Source organism: Bos mutus, chromosome 12, assembly GCF_027580195.1.
Source record: "Bos mutus isolate GX-2022 chromosome 12, NWIPB_WYAK_1.1, whole genome shotgun sequence".
NCBI classification, from domain to species: domain Eukaryota; kingdom Metazoa; phylum Chordata; class Mammalia; order Artiodactyla; family Bovidae; genus Bos; species Bos mutus.
The window spans coordinates 69,634,597-69,648,923 of NC_091628.1; the positions used below are offsets into that span (position 1 = coordinate 69,634,597).

Consider the following 14,327-nt stretch of genomic DNA (forward strand, 5'->3'; position numbering starts at 1 on the left):
TAATCTTTTCCTCTCATCAGCAATGAGCATATTTTTTTAAAAATCTTTTGGTATAATGAGTTAAGAAAAAAATAAAAGGAGTAACAAAAAGAAAGCTGGGCATAAAGTTTACAGCTGAACTCCATCCACAGCGTAGCTCAGCTAATCCACTGCTTTGCCCATTTCTGAGTCTGATCCTTCCTTTTCTTACTCCTGTTACATGGTCTGACTCTATTTCCCAAGCCTCCTGCAGCTAGGTGAGACCATGTGATGTGGGAGATAAAAGGGCTGTGTGTGACTCACACACAGGACCCAGACCTTAAAACCATGATGAGCACACCTTCTCCACGCTCTCCTCTTCCACCCTCAGAACCTGCTTCAGCGAAGCAGAAGACAAGAGGAGCCTGGCCTAGCCCCATGGATTTCAATCACCTGGAGACCTTGGTCAAATACAGATTCTGATTCACTAAGCCTGTGGCAGGACCTGAGAGTACATTTCGCCCAAGCTCCAGGTGACGGCAATACTGCTGGTCTGCAGAGCCACCCACCGAAGAGGTTCTCCTTTCTGATGCCTCAGAGATGGCAGTCCAATGATGAGCAGTAGAAGACACGCCAAAATAGACCCACCAGAAATAGCCGGCTGGCCTTTCTCTCCTGACCCATGACAGAATTTAACTCAGCTCTATGATTAACTCTGGTCTCAAAGTGCAGCTAGCAAATGAATTCAGAGACAGCTGCAGACAGATTGCTTTAGTATGTGCAACGTGATACTAGTTGGCTGGGTTCTACTAAAAACAGTATCTGCCACCCTGAGTCAGAGCACAGGGCTGTCAACAGTGAAATCTCCAGAGCACAGAACACCGACAGCTGGCCAAGCAGTAGAGGACAAGAGGGGCACACACGGGCCTTGGGTTCACACACAGGCCCCACCAGCCATGCCAGTCTCGCACAGAAGTCCATGTGGAAGTTGTTTACTCTCTGAGACCACAGATATCGTTAACAGACTGTCTGTATAAAACCTGGGCAAATATTTGCAGCCCTGGACATCCTAGCAGTCCAGGGTTTATAAGACCTACATATAAATATCAACCTGTTTGTCCAAAATTTTGCAAGAAGCAGATGAGAACTTGGCAATAACTCCCACAATAGCTCCAGTTTGCAATGGAACTTCTTTGAGGTTTAAGGTGAAGCTTACTTAACTTCATGTTCCTTTGCTATTTAGCGCAACAGACATTAGGCCTAAGAGAAACAGGGCACAGAACATGACATGGCTTTGCATGAAACCAGGAGAAGGGACAGCGTTCCCTCAACCTAAAATCACCATTAAACCAAAGCCTGGGTAATATTCAGGAAGCTCCAACCCTTCCCCTCAGCTTTCCCCAAGAACTCTCATCGCAAGCCTCTGCCCACGAAATCTAACAAAAAGCCATCTGAGTTGGCATTCATGGGTGTGTATGTACACGCACGCTCAGTCACTTAGTCAGGTCCACCTCTTTGCGACCCCATGGACTGTATGTAGCCCACCAGACTCCTCTGTCCATGGGATTCTCCAGGCAAGAATACTGGAGTCGGTTTCCATGTCCTCCTCCAGGGGATCTTCCCGACCCCAGGAATCGAACCTGTGTCTCCTGCATTTGCAGGCAGAGATGCTTCACCACTCACTCAGCTACCTGGGAAGCCCGAATTGGGATGCATGAGAAATCTAAATTATTGGATGACCTCAAAGAGGTGCAGACTGCTTAATATCAGGGACCTGAGACAATATCTCACACTGTTCGTGTACTTAGGAAAAACCTTCCATAGCCAGGAAAGAAAGCACCTTCCAGCCAACCGCTGTTGGAATTGCCACAAATTTCAGCCAAATAAGAAATCTAAATCAACCCTCTCTACTTTCAGTGGAGGGTTCAAGCCCCATGAGGCCACAAGCTATCTTTACTGTGTTCATTTCCCCAAATCCCCTAATACATATTGCAAAGTCTATTCTGGGCAGAACTAAATTCTTGCACAAAATACTTAACACAAAAACAAACCTATGTGTCATGTGTGTCCCCACTGATCTTATGTCCCCAAAAAGGAGAAGAAAAACAGATACTCTGCCATCAAAAAAAAAAAAAAAATCAAGAAGATGCATCAAAAAAAAAAAAAAAGATGCATCAATTCCAATTATCTCTATTTCAAATACAATTTATTCAGAACACTTATTTGGAGCTTCCCCCAAATTTCCAAACTTTTATCCCCCAAAGTCTCCTCACAGCATAGTTCTAATTTTTAGACATTCTCATTCTCCGATGATTCATTCAGAAGGGACAAACAAGGGCCCCCTTCAACACAGGAGTGAATCTCAGGGTGCAATTCTGTCTTGTGCAGATTTTCCGTAGCTTTCAACTTGGCTCAGGTGTGAAGTCCGGAATAACACCCTCTGTTACTGCTTCTTTTTGTTCCTAGTCCCTTCCCCTGGGGTCATGACTCTTCAGGTCCACCTATCAGACTCGCATTGTGCCTTCAATTCCCCAGAGGAAGACACTGAAAACACAGTAAGTTGACAAAAAAGGCACCCTGTTCACTGAGGCAGCATCTGATGCATTTCCTTCTGTTCCACTGGGAGGGTAGAGGACTCTTGGTGCAGCACCATGACCTTCTTGTTCTGTCCAATGCCATGGACCTTCTTGTTCTGTCCAATGCCTCTTCTAACTGGCTCCAGGGTTTTCTTAACAACCTACTTCAGCTCTTCATGTTTTTGCCCAAGCTTCTTTCTCCTCAGGCATGATCATCAGATGCTTCTATAAGATGACCTGACCTGGTGATTCACTCAGTCATGGCTGACTCTCTGACACCCCGTGGACTAGTCCACCAGGCTCCTCTGTTCATGGGATTTCCTAGGCAAGAATACTAGAGTGGTTTGCCATTTCCTCCTCCAGGGGATCTTCCAGACCCAGGGATCGAACTTGCATCTCTTACATTGGCAGGCAGATCCTTTACCACTGAACCATACAGCATAGCAACTAATTTTTATTTATTTATATTTTTTGCAACTGATTTTTAATATTTAAGGCAGGAACACTGACAGAGACTTCAGCCCCTGGCCGATGTTGCCCTACAATCCAAAATATTTTGTGGCAAATGGTATGAGGTTTGAAAAGAAGTGCAGCTGATAACACAGCTATGATTTTCCTCCAAGTAAACAGAATAACTAATAAAGTAGTTGAGCCTACCTTTTCACTGAATTTCTATGTCACCAACCTACATGATTAGGAGAAAATGCAGTTATAAAAAAAAAAAAAAAGGCAGTGATTTTTTTTTTTTTGTAAATGTAGGTACAAAGTTTATTATTAGACACAGCGTTACAACAAGAGGGAAAGCACACAAAGAAACAGTTTGTTCAGTTAAGAGACGAGCAAGGCAGAGATGCACACACACTTGGAGAGAAAGGGTGCGGGCATCCCCCTGAGAAGGGCAGTAAAGAGGCAGTTAAGTCATTTATACAGGATAGTTCTTTGCTTGCTGCTAAGTCACTTCAGTTGTGTCCGACTCTGTGCGACCCCATAGACCACAGCCCACCAGGCTCCCCCGTCCCTGGGATTCTCCAGGCAAGAACACTGGTGTGGGTTGCCATTTCCTTCTCCAAAAAGCAGTGATTTGAGTTCATATTTGGAGAGTGAAAAAGTTGGCTTAAAGTTCAACAATCAGAAAACTAAGATCATGGCATCTGGTCCCATCACTTCATGGCAAATAGGGAAACAGTGGCTGACTTTATTTTTTTGGGCTCCAAAATCACTGCAGATGGTGACTGCAGACATGAAATTAAAAGATGTTTACTCCTTGGAAGGAAAGTCATGACCAACCTAGATAGCATACTAAAAAGCAGAGACATTACTTTGCCGACAAAGGTCCATCTAGTCAAAGCTATGGTTTTTCCAGTGGTCATGAATTAATGCTTTTGAATTGATGTTTTTGAACTGTGGTGTTGGAGATAACTCTTGAGAGTGCACGGAGATCCAACCAGTCCATTCTAAAGGAGATCAGTCCTGGGTGTTTTTTGGAAGGACTGATGCTGAAGCTGAAACTCCAGTACTTTGGCCACCTCATGCGAAGAGTTGACTCATTGGAAAAGACTGATGCTGGGAGGGATTGGGGACAGGAGGAGAAGGGGACGACAGAGGATGAGATGGCTAGATGGCATCACCGACTCGATGGATATGAATTTGAGTAAACTCTGGGAGTTGGTGATGGACAGGGAGGCCTGGCATGCTGCGATTCGTGGGGTCACAAAGAATCGGACATGACTGAGCAACTCAACTACTGAAAGATGCTTAAGCTCCATAAACAAAACAGACAAGGCCCAACAGCCCTAAGGCAGAGGGTGTGATGGAAAAACCCCCAGCGCCCACACTGGCTTTGAATATAAAACCACTCTTCCGCAACAGGTCAGTCCTTCTTTAAGACTATTCTGTCCGTCTGTCTTCTAGGCAACTCGTCTCTCAGCAGAGACTCCAGACAGACAATGTGGAATTCTTTACACAATATTGAGAACAGCTGTCCAAAATTTAACACCAATTTAAAATCTAATAGCCTTTCTGCCTATTACTCAGAGTTAAAGGGGGAAGGCTAATTATAAATCATACACTTTCTATCTGGGCAATACAAAGTCAACAGGACTGACTTTAGGAAAATTCCAGCTAAACCAGTTCATTCTTTGAAGTATTATAGGTCAATTATGAACATAACAACCCTTAGCTTGAATAGCTAACTGTATATCCAGAAAGAACAAAAACATCTTTTGAAAAGCCTCTCTGTATGTGATCTATTAAAGGGCTTATTTGATTGGAAGTTAAGTAGAGAGAGAGAAAACTCCCTAGTGAATCTGAGGACAGGCTAAAACAGCTTCCTTAATAATTTTGGTACATTCTCCCATTTGCTTAAAAAAAAAGTTTCCTATAAGCACAAAAGCTTGCAGAGGTGGGAAAAAAGCAACCAAAAACAACAGAAACAGGTTTTGTCAGCAGGGAGAATGCTCTGCAGGAGATTCTTTACGGATGCCCTGTGACTCAATGGACATGAGTTTGAGTAAACTCCGGGAGTTGGTGATGGACAGGGAGGCCTGGTGTGCTGCAGTCCATGGGGTCGCAAAGAGTCGACACGACGGAGCGCCTGAACTGAAGTGTCACCTTGGCTCCAGGCCGTTCTGTCTCCCAGCCCTAAACCAGCCCGTGAGCTGAATGCCATGGTCAAGAGAGGCATATCCAGATGAGACCTTTCTCCCTCAATCCCCTGGGAAGTAGCCCTCAAACCATAAGATATGCATGACCCCTTTATTAATAAAAAAGGATGCAACCCACAAGCTTTTTTTCACTAGGAATCTCAATCACAGGACTATAGGGAAACCAGAATTATAACTTTAATTCAAATTAATCTTCATCACCCATTAAGTAAGACACTTTTCTAGGTTCTAGACCTTACTACTACTACTACTACTACTAAGTCGCTTCAATCGTGTCCGACTCTGTGCGACCCCATGGACTGCAGCCTACCAGGCTTCTCCGTCCATGGGATTCTCCAGGTAAGAACACTGGAGTGGGTTGCCATTTCCTTCTCCAATGCATGAAAGTGGAAAGTGAAAGTGAAGTCGCTCAGTTGTGTCCGACCCTTAGAGACCCCATGGACTGCAACCTACCAGGCTCCTCCATCCATGGGGTTTTCCAGGCAACAGTACTGGAGTGGGGGTGCCATTGCCTTCTCTGAGACCTTAGATAGGGTCTTTTTTTTTTTTTTTTTTTTTTACAGAGTTCAAACTTGAGAAGAGGGATGATAATCAAATTATAGAGACAGGTCAAGAACAATGATAATAACCAGACAGAAAATAAAACAGGAAGACACAACTGAGGGTGGGGACGGCCACTTTAGACGGGGTGAAGAACAGAGCTCACCAAGGAGGCCAGGTGAGGACCAAGACCCGAAGGACAAGTGGTTCATCCTGTTCCAAGCCAAAGGAACAGTGGGGCAGGAGCCCAAAGGCCTAAAGCACTTAAAGAAAAATCCTGAGACGCTAAGTGTTTGCCTCTTAAGCAACAGAGAGCATAAAAGAATGTCCTGTAGGAGGGAGAGAACCAGGGAACCTGGGAGAGATAGTAGCTGGGCTTGAGGTCCCCGAGGAAAGCAGCAAAGGTGGCTGACATCTAATATCTCCTTTCCATCCACCCACGAGGCTAATGCTAACATGTTCAATTGGGCGAATAAAGAAACTGGCTCAGATTGGATCCGGACCAAGATCGAGATCACACAGCTGGTTACCGCCAGGACAGTCAGCACAGAGTTCAGAGTCACTTACTGAGCCTCATCTCAGACATGGGGTCCTTCCAACAGGGCAGAGGGGTCCTCAGCCTTGGCCGAGCCCAAGGGAGCCCCCACGCCCCTCAGAACCCTTGGCCTATTCTTCCTCCAACCCACTGCAAAAGCAGTGTAACCAGTCTATCGTCTTAGCTACCTAAGACGGTGAGGGTGCGGGTCATCTGGGGAACTGCCAGCCTCTCCACCTGACCCAGGGCTTCCCTGGTGCCTGGCTGCTCAAAGTGCCCTCGTCTTGGCTTTCTGTTCAGCTGGAGATAAGCACCTTCAATGGCTGGACTTGCATACACCTTCAGGAGACCCCTTAGGCACTGTGCCTCCAGCCCCAGTGACTCTGTGCATTCCCCGGGGGCCCACGGCTGGAAGGACCAAGCAACCCAGATGCCCAAGTGCCACCTCCAGGAGCACACACTCTCCTTGCAGCTTTCACAGCCATCACTCTCACGTACAAATCACAGGTCAGGGATTATCTTAGAAGGATACCTGCTCAAGTGGTGACAGTAACAGGATTTCACTTGTCATTACTCAAATGCATCAAAGTTTAGCTGAACTCTGTCCACAGTTCCTGCCCATACTCCACAGGTGTGTGTGTGTGTGTGTGTGTGTTAGTTGCTCAGTCATGTCCAGCATTTTGCGACCCCATGGACTGTAGCCTGCCAGGATCCTCTGCCCATGGGATCTCCAGGCAAGAATACTGGACTGGGTTGCCATTCCCTTCTTCAGGGGATCTTCCCCACGCAGGGACTGAACCCACTGGAGAGGGAGGAACATATTTTATGGAATATGAATTTAGCTCTGTTAGAGCGACCATATTATTTATCACCCAACCTAAGATACTGCTGGGCTTCCCTGGTGGCTCAGATGGTAAAACGTCTGCCTGCAATGCAGGAGACCTGGGTTCGATTCCTGGGTCGGGAAGATCCCCTGGAGAAGGAAATGGCAATCCACTCCAGTACTCTTGCCTGGAAAATCCCACGGACAGAGGAGCCTGATAGGCTACAGTCCATGGGGTCGCAAAGAGTTGGACATGACTGAGTGACTTCACTAAGATACTGCTAGGAGTAAAACAGGGTGCTGTTAATAATTACAGTGTGATTAAGGAGTGTAAATCAGGACTGTCTTGGGCAAACCAGGAGTTGAGGCAGGCCAAAAGGAGCAACTTTTTGAAAACAGACTGAGAACAGCTCTACAACTTCAGGCAATCAAAAATTTTACTATTAATCTGATTTCCTATCAAATCAAGGTTTTTTTTTCCCCCCTTTTGTTGGGGAGAGGAGCAGAAGGGAGGCTGCCATACCATATAATTTCCTTCCAAAATAAAAAGATGCAGGAATTCCCTAGCTACCCAACGGTTACAACTTCATGCTCTCACCGCTGAGAGCTGGGGTTTGATCTCTGGTGAGGGAACGAAGATCCTACAAGCTGCATGGCCCAGCCAAAAAAAACAAAAATAAACAAAATAAACAAAAATCTTAAAATAAATAAAACAAAAAGATGCAAGCGCAAGAATACTAGGATCCTGGCCTGTCAAAAGACCAGGATATAAGGAACACAAAGGTTTTGCTTTGCTCTACAATCAAGTCAAATGCTAACATCCATTAGGAACCAGGGGACACGTCAGAAATTTAAGACTGAACATCAACACCAGATTGTTAAATGTTTAGGAATAAAGGCATCATTTGTAGTGCAATATGCTTTTGGAAATGGACTTGAGAATTTCTACACAAATGAAGATACAATATAGCTTTTTTTACAAGCACCACCTGTTGTCTTCTTGGCTCACACCACTCTTAGAGCTGTATGTAACTCATTCTCTGCCTTCCAAGGGTCTCTGGCACTTGACTTCCAACATCTGAAGCTGAAATAACAGCCTCCTCCCCATTTACAAATTTGTGTTGCTTTGGACATGAAATTTTTTTAACCTCTCTGCACCTCAGTTTCTTCAGCTGGAGGCAAAGAAAGTGGCTGTGCTTGGCCAATCTTTTATCGATACAAACGTTAATCATGGTTGTGACAGCCTTCTACCTGGTAGTATAGAAATCTGCTTAAGGTAGCAAGGTATTCTTGAATATCTCAGCGAGTCCAGGAGTGCTCAGCGTGGCTGTGCCCACAATGAGACGAGACCCTGCCTCTTGCTTCAGCAGGAGGGGAGCTGAGAGAGGAAATGGAGGGAGGCCAGGCCCTCCGCTGATAATCCTCAACCCACATCTTCAAAGATCACCAAACCTCACTTCGGACTTCTGTGGGACTACCAAGTGGGGCTAATTTTCTAAGGAGGGAAGGAGGGACGGCAGAGATAAAAAACAAAACAGAGGGACTTTCCCTGGAAGTCCAGAGGTTGAAATGCCACACTTCCAGTGCAGGGGGCAGGGGTTCAATCCCTGGCCGGGGAACTAAAAATTCCACATTCCCCACAGCGCAGCCAAAAGATAAAAACATTTAAAAATAAATTTAAAAGTTTAAAAATGAGCTACAAAATAAAGCAGAGAACACAGAAGGCAGGGGCAGGAAGCAGAAAGAGGCCGGAGGAAGTGAGCACGAAGGAGGCAGGAAGTGTGGAGGATCACCCCTTCCTGCCTGGAGGGGCTCCTGACCTCACTCAGGCCCACACGCTTCACCACGCTTGGGCCGGTGGCTTCTTCCACATACAGGGGGCTGCAGCGGCGCTCACGTTCACCTCTGCCTGCCTTGACATTCTTGCCAGAATTTAGCCTAAACACGTGAGCAGGAGGAAACCACAGTGCGGCTTTAAACCACAGACAGGCTGTCTGTGTGGCTCTGGGCCAGCTGGATTCAACCTGTGTGTGGACACCCCACCCGCCGTTCGCCTGCCACCAACCTCTCAGAGTAAGACTTTCCAGAAGAATCAGCCGGAGATGACTGGGAGTCACAGAATGGCGAGGCCGGCCTCGGGTTCACCCGCAGTTTGCAAGTGGAGTTTAATCTCACCCACAGGAACCTCACCCAACCCCAGCCCAACCTTTCCACACATGTTCAGCACTAGGTACTACTCCCTAACTTTGCTCTGCCCTCACTAAAGAGGCCAGTTCCCAGAAATCAAAGGCAACTGATTCCCTCTTTGTGTCTATGAGCTGGCGGCTGGCTCTGCAGGATTCCTTCCAGTGGCACTTCATCCTTCCTGTAAGGATTTCTAAGAAGGTCTCCCCCCTTTACAGGAAAGGAATCCCTCCTGAGGAACGGGGCTGATGAGAAGGCGGCCCTGCGGAATTTCCCTTCAAAATACTTCAACTTACTTTCTGAGTGGCTCCTAGCAGAGAAGACCAAATCCACTCAAGAGAGGGAGGGAGGGAGGGTCTTGCAATAATCTTCAGTGTCCCCATTTATTGAGGGCTTGATATGCCGGAGGCACTTACCTGTGCTATTAAAAATGTATTATGTTTTACAAGTGAACAAACTGTGTTGCTCAACGAACATTCAGAACTCATATAAACGCCACCTGTGTAATCTGAGGCACCAATACACCAACCCCTACAGGCCCAGGCTTAAGGTTTAAGCCATCTCCCTTCTATTTAAGCAAGCTCCCAGAGTTTTTGAGCAAGCTCTGGGAGTTGGTCAGAGAAGGCAATGGCACCCCACTCCAATACTCTTGCCTGTAAAATCCCATGGATGGAGGAGCTGGTAGGCTGCAGTCCATGGGGTCGCTAAGAGACGACTGAGCAACTTCACTTTCACTTTTCACTTTAATGCACTGGAAAAGGAAATGGCAACCCACTCCAGTGTTCTTGCCTGGAGAATCCCAGGGACGGGGGAGCCTGGTGGGCTGCCGTCTATGGGGTCGCACAGAGTCGGACACAACTGAAGTGACTTAGCAGCAGCAGCAGCAGCAGCAACTAGGAATTGGTAATGGACAGGGAAGCCTGGCGTGTTGCAGTCCATGGGGTCACAAAGAGTCAGACATGACTGAGCAACAGAACTGAATTTCTGTTTAAAAACAGGACAATTGGTGGTAGAGAGAAGGAAGTGAGGTAGGAAATGGTTCAGGCCAAAATGGTCATATTTAGAAGATACCACAAATTATAACCATTATTAGGTGTGTGCAATTTTATTTAACAGTACCGTGTACATAGTGGATAAGTAAGTTCATATATGAAATATCTAGTCTTTCTAGATATTTAGAAGTGTTTAATGAATTTAAAAGTAGTAGTAGTGTAATAATCAGAGAAGGCAATGGCACCCCACTCCAGTACTCTTGCCTGGAAAATCCCATGGATGGAGGAGCCTGGTGGGCTACAGTCCATGGGGTCGCTAAGAGTCGGACACGACTGAGCGACTTCACTTTCACTTTTCACTCTTATGCACTGGAGAAGGAAATGGCAACCCACTCCAGTGTTCTTGCCTGGAGAATCCCAGGGACGAGGGAGCCTGGTGGGTTGCCGTCTATGGGGTCGCAGAGTCGGACATGACTGAAGCGACTTAGCAGCAGTAGCAGCAGTGTAATAATGCTTCTTGTAAATAGCTTTTTTAAACTGATGGGAAATACTGTAATTAGAAATGGAATTGTTAAACCTCCTCTCTGAACAGAAAAAAAAAAAAAAACCAGGACAACTTTCTCTCTTTACAGAAAGGGAAGAAGGTACACTGCCGAGTTGAGAAATCTCTTCAGAGTTGAGAAATCTCTTCAGTAGAAGTTTAAAGTAGTAGCCAGATGGGTTTATCACATAATCTGTCACATCCTCACCAACAAAACACACCAACAAGGGTCTGAAAAATAAAAGCAATTTATTGGGTGAGCAACTTTATGTTCACGAGCTTTCTGTTGACAAATGTGAGATTTCCACTCAATCACCCTTATAAGCTCAGTCAATCCAGGCATTCTGTGTGCCCCGGGTGAGGAAATACACACAGCAACACGGAGGTCATAGCCCATACTCTGGAATTTGTCACCTTGCCTTAACTCTGAGCTCCTCAATGTCCCACTTTGGTAAAAGGAAGACAAAACCAGGTGCAACGAGGGTCTACTATCCAAGGAGTCAAGGACCAGGTATATTTATCTCCGAACACAGGAAGCCCCCTTCCTCCCCAATACCTTGTTGAGTCCCCACAAGAGTGAACAAGCCAGCTGTTCTCATGCTTTGAGAGGAACTTAAAAACAGGGTGCAGATCTTAAAAATATGTAGGTTATTTTCAAGTATCTTTTGATATTGGTTTCTAACATAATTCCACAGTAATAAGGGAACAGACTCTGTATGATTTTAACACCTTTAGACCATGAAAGTTCTGCACCTTGTTTCATGACCCTGGATATGTATCAGTGTCTCCTCTACACCGGAGAGATTTATCATCTATGGGAACGCGAACAGAATTTGCATCCTGCTGTTGTGTGAAAATTGTATAAATCTTAACCATGTTGAACTGGTTCATAGTGCTTTTTGGGTCTCCTATATCCTTCTATTTTTCTGTCTATTCAGTCTATTAATTTTTGAGTTTGACATTGAAAACTCCAACAAAAAGATCTTAATTTATTGATTTAAAAAATAAATAATATAAAGTGGGAGGGATTAGGCATTCAAACTTTAGGGCCAACAAGGTGAGTCAATCATATTGAGGGCTGAGAAACTGCTGTATACTCACTAGTAAGAACAGCGCTGGCAAGTTTAACAGATAATGTTAGTTGCTCAGTTGGGTCAGATTCTTGGTAACCCATGGACTATAGCCTGCCAGGCTCCCCTGTCCATGGAATTCTCCAGGCAAGACTACTAGAGTGGATAGCCATTCTCTTCTCCAGGGGATCTTCCTGGAGCAGAGATCGAACTCATTACAGAAAACACTCAAAGAGGTTTATCTTACTCAAACCCATAGTAATAGCCTCATGGTAAGAAGGACAGTGTTCTCTGGCTCCACTGAAACATTACAGGCAAGATTTAGGATGAAAATGTTCCACACATCACAGAGGAGACATAGTCTGGGGGGAAAGACACACAGGTGTAAAAAATTAACACACAGAGAAACCTCAATTACATAGTTGGGAGACCAGGAAGGGGAGCTCTCCTGACTGCAACAATATCAGAGCCCAGTGGCAAGAGGTAACAATCTTCCTTTCCTGGCAAGGATTCAGCCAATGAAAAGCCATGGATTCTGTTCACTACAATAACTCTGCCAAGTCTTCTTTCCCTCTATAAGAGTTCTCCTTCCTTCTCCTTTGTAGACTTGCACATGGCTTCCCATGGCTGCAGACTGCAATTCTCTGCTGTTCCCACATAAACCCATCTTTGCAGGAGAAATATCTTGACAGTCTGTTTCAGGTCAACAAAGGGAAGGGAGTCAACACACCGGGGGACCCGTGGATGACTCAGAAAAGCAAATTACTCACTTGACACATCTGAATGGACACTAGTTGCCATCTCTCAGGCTGACCAGATGTGGAGTATAAAACCCCAATATCAAGAATAAACTACAGGAGTTAAATCTGTTACACTGTTTATTTCACGGTAAGGACTTAGTAGCAGTAGTAGTAGTTTAGTCGCTAAGTCATGTTCGACTCTTGCGACCCCATGGAGTGTAGCCTGCCAGGCTCCTCTGTCCAAGGGATTCTCCAGGCATGAATACTGGAATGGGTTGCCATTTCCTTCTCCAGGGGATCTTTCCAACCCAGGAATCGAATCTGGGTCTCCTGCATTGCAGGCAGATTCTTTACCGACTGAGCTATGAAGGAAGCCCAAGGACTTAGTAGTAAACTTTAATACACCTTTAGGGTGATCCTTCTGCATCTTCCTTGGAGCTGGAGTTATTGTATAAAATCACCAAAAATAATCGAACTAAATGCCTAGGAGGACTTCCCTGGGGTTCAGTGGCTAAGACTCCACACTCCCAATGCAGGGGATCCAGGTTTGAGCCCTGGTCAGGAAATTAGATCCCGCCTACCCGAACTAAGAGTTTATATGCCCCAACTAAGATCCAACTTAGCCAAATTAATTAATTAAAAAAATTACATATGTGTCTAAAAAGGCAGAACAGAACAAAGCCAGAGAAAGAGCCCCGGAGAGCTCACCCAGACTCCATCAACAACATGTGGATTTCTGACTGTTAATGAAGAACAACAAGATTCATACAAGTGGAATTCTGAAAATGGTGCCAAGAATCCTAGTTTGAAATTAAACATTTATATGTATTCACCATCGACAGTTACTGAGGACCTAACAGAACCAACCTCCCTAAACCATCTCAGCACTCAGCCAGTTCACATCCCCCTCATGTCATCAGATTCTCTGACACGAGTCTCTAGAGAGTCTGTCTTGACATCAATGGCAGTTTCCACAACCACACTCCCTTTGCAAGGGGACAGTTCACTAACTGAAATGTGGTCAGTGTCAGGGGAATTACGATTTAGGGCAAAATGGTTGTCTGAGAATGCCTTACAAATAGCTGGGAAAAGAAGAGAAGCGAAAGGCAAAGAAGGAAAGGAAAGATATATGTCCATCTGAATGCAGAGTTCCACAGAATATCATGCAGAGATAAGAAAACCTTCCTAAGTGATCAATGCGGAAAAAAAAGAGGAAAAACAATAGACTGGGAAAGACTAGAGATCTCTTCAAGAAAATTAGAGATACTAAAAGACCATTTCATGCAAAGATGAGCACAATAAAGGACAGAAATAGTATGGACCTTACAGAAGTAGAAGATATTAAAAAGAGGTGGCACAGGAGAACTACACAAAAAAACATCTTAATGACCCAGATAACCACGATGGTGCGATCATTCACCTAAAGCCAGACATCCGTGAGTGTGAAGTCAAGTGGGCCTTAGGAAGCATCACTATGAACAACGCTAGTGGATGTGATGGAATTCCAGCTAAGCTATTACAAATCCTAAAAGATGATGCTGTGAAAGTGCTGCACTCTATGTGCCAACAAACGTGGAAAACTCGGCAGCGGACACAGGACTGGAAAAAGTCAGTTTTCATTCCAATCCCAAAGAAAGGCAATGCCAAAGAATGTTCAAACTACCACACAACTGTACTTATCTCTCCCACTAGCAAAGTAATGCTC

At 45.2% G+C, this 14,327-nt stretch overlaps 1 protein-coding gene across 3 annotated transcripts in view; it reads right to left on the reverse strand.

Annotated features, from left to right (window-relative positions):
- ABCC4 (ATP binding cassette subfamily C member 4 (PEL blood group)) overlaps positions 1 to 14,327 on the reverse strand; it is a 185,073-nt gene that overhangs the window by 165,338 nt on the left and 5,408 nt on the right. The window contains exon 1 of one of the 3 annotated variants that reach the window (XM_070380663.1): positions 9,161 to 9,287. The exons of the other annotated variants lie outside the window; for them this stretch is intronic. The gene's annotated coding sequence lies outside the window, so the exon portion shown is untranslated. Of the gene's footprint in view, positions 1 to 9,160; positions 9,288 to 14,327 lie in introns of those variants that run through there. 3 annotated transcript variants of the gene reach the window in all.